Raw genomic sequence first — 8,664 nt, forward strand, 5'->3', positions numbered from 1 at the left:
CCAGAAAGGATTCGGGCTGTTCACGATTCTCTTTTAACACGCATCTGAAATTGCTGATTGCCTTGTTAAATCTCAACAACACCAGGTTAAATGAGAACAACGCAATGGCCACTTCAGTTATTGCTGGTTTTGAGAACGGCAAACAAAAAATTACATTTAATTTTTGACAAAGCGCTTTGGGAAAGTGATTTAGATCAAAAAAACAACCACAGCAATGGTTTAAGCGAGTTACATTCCAACATTATTAAACAGAACAGAGATGGTTTGACAAAAATGGGCACATAAGCTTTAGACACCATTTTGAAAAACCACTCTGCTCTTTACTGCGCTGCGTGGAATGAAAAATGCGTGACTAGTTATTGAAAACTAGCAAGGCACTAGACAATTCCAACGCCATCATACTGTATCCCATCACGTTTACTAACATAGTTGCATCAGTCACACACTGTCCCTTCTCGTACAATCTGTCAATCGATAACTAGATTGACTAGCTATTTTATCTCAAGCGATGGAGGAAATGCATTACATTTCGTCACACCAAGCTATCAAGTCCATCACTGAAATGTTATTTTTGTCCACCAACTAGGCTAGCTGGCTAGCTAATGCTAGCTATCCTCCATCATCATTGTATTTTCCCGAGTACCATGCCATATCCGTGTCGGACAATTGACGGGAAAAGGGGGAAAGAGTATAGATGACACAACAACAATATTTAGCGGGTGATCCTTACCAATGTCTGGTTGACAAATGTTGCTCTCTAAATTCCTTATTTTGTTCAGGTATCTTCAAACTCGCTGGCACTGGCAATGTATACGGTGTCGGTGCTCTAGCTTCTCACTACAGCGATTTCGAGCTTGCAGCGGCGTTGGGAACACCGCGGAATGGGGGATGGGGATGCCGAGAGAGGGAGGGATGGGGGACTGGGGGGAGCGAGGGGCCAGCAGCAGGCAAACATTGAACGTTGATGGGCTTTTCAGGCTCGCAAAATTACACCGCCTCTAGAACTACAACTTCAGCTTTAAAGTGAGTATAACTATATTAGTTTGGAAGTAACTAATTTTGAAGACAAGTTCAACCTGCCTCTCTCGCACACAACATTTCTGATTCCCAGGCCCATGGGCACCCCTACAATGAACACATACCACTACTTTCCCCAATGCTACACATTCCTTTGTCTCATGCCCTTCTGCACACTTCCCACACCTAGGATCCTCCCTCCAACACATTGCTGCAACATGCCCATAAACTTGACACTTGTCACAACATAATGTATTCGGCACAAAAGCTCATATGGGCTAACTTATATATCCAAACAATTATCACAAGACCACTTCTGGTTACCCTCACTGATTCCACAGCACCCAATTCTGTTTTCATCCACCCAGAAACCACAAATAGGTCAGTCAAAAGGCAAGGGTCCAAAAACTTCACTCCTACTGTCATAGACTCATCTTTATCCTGACCCCTGGTGCAAGCCTCGGGCTCCCGAGAACTTCACCACACCTACCACCTCCGATACTTGGACATCATTCACTTCCATTTCTCCTCCGGTCTTCAGCTCACTCATCTTACACTTTCTACCATTCTTCTTTAGCAAAACCATCTCCCTTTTCCCCACCATTTCTAACTGACTAAAGTTCACTCTCTTCCTCCCTCTCTCTTAGACCTCCTCTGCCTCTCTTTCCCCCCCCCCCATTTTTCCTCTGTATTCCAAATATACTGCACTTCTCCTGACTTACATCTTGTTCTTGCCTTCTCAAGGGACACCATTTAACCGGCTGTCACAATCTCTGTACAATCAGCACAAACTCCTTGGGATGTAGCGCTCAACAGTGCATCCCACTTATGAAGCAGCTTCTTCGTCTTGAGGTTCTTCTTTTCCTGACCACGGTTATTGCTTTGTTCTTCTTCTTCCTTGGGTAGTTAGTTAGATATCAGACACTTAATATACTGCCTGGCAAGTTTGATGTGTTAGTAGCCAACTAACGTTAGGTAACTAGCTAACATACCAAGTACAATTGTATTTGTCATATGCACCCAATACAACAGGTGTAGGTAGACCTTACCGTGAAATGTTTACTTACCAAGCCCTTAACCAACAATGCAGTTTTAAGAAAAGTAAGTGTTAAGTAAAAAATATCAGTAAAAAAATAAAAGTAACAAATAATGAAAGAGCAGCAGGAAAATAACAGTAGTGAGGCTACATACAGTAGTGAGGCTACATGTGGAGGCTACCAGTACAGAGTCAATGTGGAGGCTATATACAGGGGGTACCAGTACAGAGTCAATGTGGAGGCTATATACAGGGTCTACCAGTACAGAGTCAATGTGGAGGCTATATACAGGGTCTACCAGTACAGAGTCAATGTGGAGGCTATATACAGGGTCTACCAGTACAGAGTCAATGTGGAGGCTATATACAGTACAGAGTCAATGTGGAGGCTATATACAGGGTCTACCAGTACAGAGTCAATGTGGAGGCTATATACAGGGTCTACCAGTACAGAGTCAATGTGGAGGCTATATACAGGGTCTACCAGTACAGAGTCAATGTGGAGGCTATATACAGGGTCTACCAGTACAGAGTCAATGTGGAGGCTATATACAGGGTCTACCAGTACAGAGTCAATGTGGAGGCTATATACAGGGTCTACCAGTACAGAGTCAATGTGGAGGCTATATACAGGGTCTACCAGTACAGAGTCAATGTGGAGGCTATATACAGGGTCTACCAGTACAGAGTCAATGTGGAGGCTATATACAGGGTCTACCAGTACAGAGTCAATGTGGAGGCTATATACAGGGTCTACCAGTACAGAGTCAATGTGGAGGCTATATACAGGGTCTAACAGTACAGAGTCAATGTGGAGGCTATATACAGGGTCTACCAGTACAGAGTCAATGTGGAGGTTATATACAGGGTCTACCAGTACAGAGTCAATGTGGAGGCTATATACAGGGGTACCAGTACAGAGTCAATGTGGAGGCTATATACAGGGTCTACCAGTACAGAGTCAATGTGGAGGCTATATACAGGGTCTACCAGTACAGAGTCAATGTGGAGGCTATATACAGGGTCTACCAGTACAGAGTCCATGTGGAGGCTATATACAGGGTCTACCAGTACAGAGTCAATGTGGAGGCTATATACAGGGGGTACCAGTACAGAGTCAATGTGGAGGCTATATACAGGGTCTACCAGTACAGAGTCAATGTGGAGGCTATATACAGGGTCTACCAGTACAGAGTCAATGTGGAGGCTATATACAGGGTCTACCAGTACAGAGTCAATGTGGAGGCTATATACAGGGGGTACCAGTACAGAGTCAATGTGGAGGCTATATACAGGGGTACCAGTACAGAGTCAATGTGGAGGCTATATACAGGGGGTACCAGTACAGAGTCAATGTGGAGGCTATATACAGGGGTACCAGTACAGAGTCAATGTGGAGGCTATATACAGGGTCTACCAGTACAGAGTCAATGTGGAGGCTATATACAGGGTCTACCAGTACAGAGTCAATGTGGAGGCTATATACAGGGTCTACCAGTACAGAGTCAATGTGGAGGCTATATACAGGGTCTACCAGTACAGAGTCAATGTGGAGGCTATATACAGGGTCTACCAGTACAGAGTCAATGTGGAGGCTATATACAGGGTCTACCAGTACAGAGTCAATGTGGAGGCTATATACAGGGTCTACCAGTACAGAGTCAATGTGGAGGCTATATACAGGGTCTACCAGTACAGAGTCAATGTGGAGGCTATATACAGGGTCTACCAGTACAGAGTCAATGTGGAGGCTATATACAGGGTCTACCAGTACAGAGTCAATGTGAGGCTATATACAGGGGCACCAGTACAGAGTCAATGTGGAGGCTATATACAGGGTCTACCAGTACAGAGTCAATGTGGAGGCTATATACAGGGTCTACCAGTACAGAGTCAATGTGGAGGCTATATACAGGGTCTACCAGTACAGAGTCAATGTGGAGGCTATATACAGGGTCTACCAGTACAGAGTCAATGTGGAGGCTATATACAGGGTCTACCAGTACAGAGTCAATGTGGAGGCTATATACAGGGTCTACCAGTACAGAGTCAATGTGGAGGCTATATACAGGGTCTACCAGTACAGAGTCAATGTGGAGGCTATATACAGGGTCTACCAGTACAGAGTCAATGTGGAGGCTATATACAGGGTCTACCAGTACAGAGTCAATGTGGAGGCTATATACAGGGGTACCAGTACAGAGTCAATGTGGAGGCTATATACAGGGTCTACCAGTACAGAGTCAATGTGGAGGCTATATACAGGGTCTACCAGTACAGAGTCAATGTGGAGGCTATATACAGGGAGTACAGAGTCAATGTGGAGGCTATATACAGGGTCTACCAGTACAGAGTCAATGTGGAGGCTATATACAGGGGGTACCAGTACAGAGTCAATGTGGAGGCTATATACAGGGTCTACCAGTACAGAGTCAATGTGGAGGCTATATACAGGGTCTACCAGTACAGAGTCAATGTGGAGGCTATATACAGGGTCTACCAGTACAGAGTCAATGTGGAGGCTATATACAGGGTCTACCAGTACAGAGTCAATGTGGAGGCTATATACAGGGTCTACCAGTACAGAGTCAATGTGGAGGCTATATACAGGGTCTACCAGTACAGAGTCAATGTGGAGGCTATATACAGGGGTACCAGTACAGAGTCAATGTGGAGGCTATATACAGGGTCTACCAGTACAGAGTCAATGTGGAGGCTATATACAGGGTCTACCAGTACAGAGTCAATGTGGAGGCTATATACAGGGTCTACCAGTACAGAGTCAATGTGGAGGCTATATACAGGGTCTACCAGTACAGAGTCAATGTGGAGGCTATATACAGGGTCTACCAGTACAGAGTCAATGTGGAGGCTATATACAGGGTCTACCAGTACAGAGTCAATGTGGAGGCTATATACAGGGTCTACCAGTACAGAGTCAATGTGGAGGCTATATACAGGGTCTACCAGTACAGAGTCAATGTGGAGGCTATATACAGGGTCTACCAGTACAGAGTCAATGTGGAGGCTATATACAGGGTCTACCAGTACAGAGTCAATGTGGAGGCTATATACAGGGTCTACCAGTACAGAGTCAATGTGGAGGCTATATACAGGGTCTACCAGTACAGAGTCAATGTGGAGGCTATATACAGGGGGCACCAGTACAGAGTCAATGTGGAGGCTATATACAGGGTCTACCAGTACAGAGTCAATGTGGAGGCTATATACAGGGGGTACCAGTACAGAGTCAATGTGGAGGCTATATACAGGGTCTACCAGTACAGAGTCAATGTGGAGGCTATATACAGGGGCACCAGTACAGAGTCAATGTGGAGGCTATATACAGGGTCTACCAGTACAGAGTCAATGTGGAGGCTATATACAGGGTCTACCAGTACAGAGTCAATGTGGAGGCTATATACAGGGGCACCAGTACAGAGTCAATGTGGAGGCTATATACAGGGTCTACCAGTACAGAGTCAATGTGGAGGCTATATACAGGGTCTACCAGTACAGAGTCAATGTGGATGCTATATACAGGGTCTACCAGTACAGAGTCAATGTGGAGGCTATATACAGGGTCTACCAGTACAGAGTCAATGTGGAGGCTATATACAGGGTCTACCAGTACAGAGTCAATGTGGAGGCTATATACAGGGTCTACCAGTACAGAGTCAATGTGGAGGCTATATACAGGGTCTACCAGTACAGAGTCAATGTGGAGGCTGCTATATACAGGGTCTACCAGTACAGAGTCAATGTGGAGGCTATATACAGGGTCTACCAGTACAGAGTCAATGTGGAGGCTATATACAGGGTCTACCAGTACAGAGTCAATGTGGAGGCTATATACAGGGTCTACCAGTACAGAGTCAATGTGGAGGCTATATACAGGGTCTACCAGTACAGAGTCAATGTGGAGGCTATATACAGGGTCTACCAGTACAGAGTCAATGTGGAGGCTATATACAGGGGTACCAGTACAGAGTCAATGTGGAGGCTATATACAGGGTCTACCAGTACAGAGTCAATGTGGAGGCTATATACAGGGTCTACCAGTACAGAGTCAATGTGGAGGCTATATACAGGGTCTACCAGTACAGAGTCAATGTGGAGGCTATATACAGGGTCTACCAGTACAGAGTCAATGTGGAGGCTATATACAGGGTCTACCAGTACAGAGTCAATGTGGAGGCTATATACAGGGTCTACCAGTACAGAGTCAATGTGGAGGCTATGTACAGGGTCTACCAGTACAGAGTCAATGTGGAGGCTATATACAGGGTCTACCAGTACAGAGTCAATGTGGAGGCTATATACAGGGTCTACCAGTACAGAGTCAATGTGGAGGCTATATACAGGGTCTACCAGTACAGAGTCAATGTGGAGGCTATATACAGGGTCTACCAGTACAGAGTCAATGTGGAGGCTATATACAGGGTCTACCAGTACAGAGTCAATGTGGAGGCTATATACAGGGTCTACCAGTACAGAGTCAATGTGGAGGCTATATACAGGGGCACCAGTACAGAGTCAATGTGGAGGCTATATACAGGGTCTACCAGTACAGAGTCAATGTGGAGGCTATATACAGGGGGTACCAGTACAGAGTCAATGTGGAGGCTATATACAGGGTCTACCAGTACAGAGTCAATGTGGAGGCTATATACAGGGGGCACCAGTACAGAGTCAATGTGGAGGCTATATACAGGGTCTACCAGTACAGAGTCAATGTGGAGGCTATATACAGGGTCTACCAGTACAGAGTCAATGTGGAGGCTTTATACAGGGGCACCAGTACAGAGTCAATGTGGAGGCTATATACAGGGTCTACCAGTACAGAGTCAATGTGGAGGCTATATACAGGGTCTACCAGTACAGAGTCAATGTGGAGGCTATATACAGGGTCTACCAGTACAGAGTCAATGTGGAGGCTATATACAGGGTCTACCAGTACAGAGTCAATGTGGAGGCTATATACAGGGTCTACCAGTACAGAGTCAATGTGGAGGCTATATACAGGGTCTACCAGTACAGAGTCAATGTGGAGGCTATATACAGGGTCTACCAGTACAGAGTCAATGTGGAGGCTATATACAGGGTCTACCAGTACAGAGTCAATGTGGAGGCTATATACAGGGTCTACCAGTACAGAGTCAATGTGGAGGCTATATACAGGGTCTACCAGTACAGAGTCAATGTGGAGGCTATATACAGGGTCTACCAGTACAGAGTCAATGTGGAGGCTATATACAGGGTCTACCAGTACAGAGTCAATGTGGAGGCTATATACAGGGTCTACCAGTACAGAGTCAATGTGGAGGCTATATACAGGGTCTACCAGTACAGAGTCAATGTGGAGGCTATATACAGGGTCTACCAGTACAGAGTCAATGTGGAGGCTATATACAGGGTCTACCAGTACAGAGTCAATGTGGAGGCTATATACAGGGTCTACCAGTACAGAGTCAATGTGGAGGCTATTTACAGGGTCTACCAGTACAGAGTCAATGTGGAGGCTATATACAGGGTCTACCAGTACAGAGTCAATGTGGAGGCTATATACAGGGGGTACCAGTACAGAGTCAATGTGGAGGCTATATACAGGGTCTACCAGTACAGAGTCAATGTGGAGGCTATATACAGGGTCTACCAGTACAGAGTGTATGTGGAGGCTATATACAGGGTCTACCAGTACAGAGTCAATGTGGAGGCTATATAGGGTCTACCAGTACAGAGTCAATGTGGAGGCTATATACAGGGTCTACCAGTACAGAGTCAATGTGGAGGCTATATACAGGGTCTACCAGTACAGAGTCAATGTGGAGGCTATATACAGGGGGTACCAGTACAGAGTCAATGTGGAGGCTATATACAGGGTCTACCAGTACAGAGTCAATGTGGAGGCTATATACAGGGGTACCAGTACAGAGTCAATGTGGAGGCTATATACAGGGGTACCAGTACAGAGTCAATGTGGAGGCTATATACAGGGGGCACCAGTACAGAGTCAATGTGGAGGCTATATACAGGGTCTACCAGTACAGAGTCAATGTGGAGGCTATATACAGGGTCTACCAGTACAGAGTCAATGTGGAGGCTATATACAGGGGCACCAGTACAGAGTCAATGTGGAGGCTATATACAGGGTCTACCAGTACAGAGTCAATGTGGAGGCTATATACAGGGTCTACCAGTACAGAGTCAATGTGGAGGCTATATACATGGTCTACCAGTACAGAGTCAATGTGGAGGCTATATACAGGGGGTACCAGTACAGAGTCAATGTGGAGGCTATATACAGGGTCTACCAGTACAGAGTCAACGTGGAGGCTATATACAGGGGTACCAGTACAGAGTCAATGTGGAGGCTATATACAGGGGGCACCAGTACAGAGTCAATGTGGAGGCTATATACAGGGGGTACCGGTACAGAGTCAATGTGGAGGCTATATACAGGGTCTACCAGTACAGAGTCAATGTGGAGGCTATATACAGGGTCTACCAGTACAGAGTCAATGTGGAGGCTATATACAGGGTCTACCAGTACAGAGTCAATGTGGAGGCTATATACTGGGTCTACCAGTACAGAGTCAATGTGGAGGCTA

At 45.7% G+C, this 8,664-nt stretch overlaps 1 protein-coding gene across 3 annotated transcripts in view; it reads right to left on the reverse strand.

The window, feature by feature from the left end:
* Positions 1-926, reverse strand: part of LOC112247606 (protein FAM168A) — a 57,318-nt gene extending 56,392 nt beyond the window's left edge. Inside the window, exon 1 of one of the 3 annotated variants that reach the window (XM_042296428.1) lies at positions 731-926. The gene's annotated coding sequence lies outside the window, so the exon portion shown is untranslated. The remainder of the gene's footprint in view (positions 1-730) is intronic. The other 2 variants (XM_042296426.1, XM_042296427.1) reach the window with 2 other exon arrangements.
* Positions 927-8,664: the final 7,738 nt, after the last annotated feature.

Source organism: Oncorhynchus tshawytscha, linkage group LG13 (genome assembly GCF_018296145.1).
Source record: "Oncorhynchus tshawytscha isolate Ot180627B linkage group LG13, Otsh_v2.0, whole genome shotgun sequence".
NCBI lineage: Eukaryota > Metazoa > Chordata > Actinopteri > Salmoniformes > Salmonidae > Oncorhynchus > Oncorhynchus tshawytscha.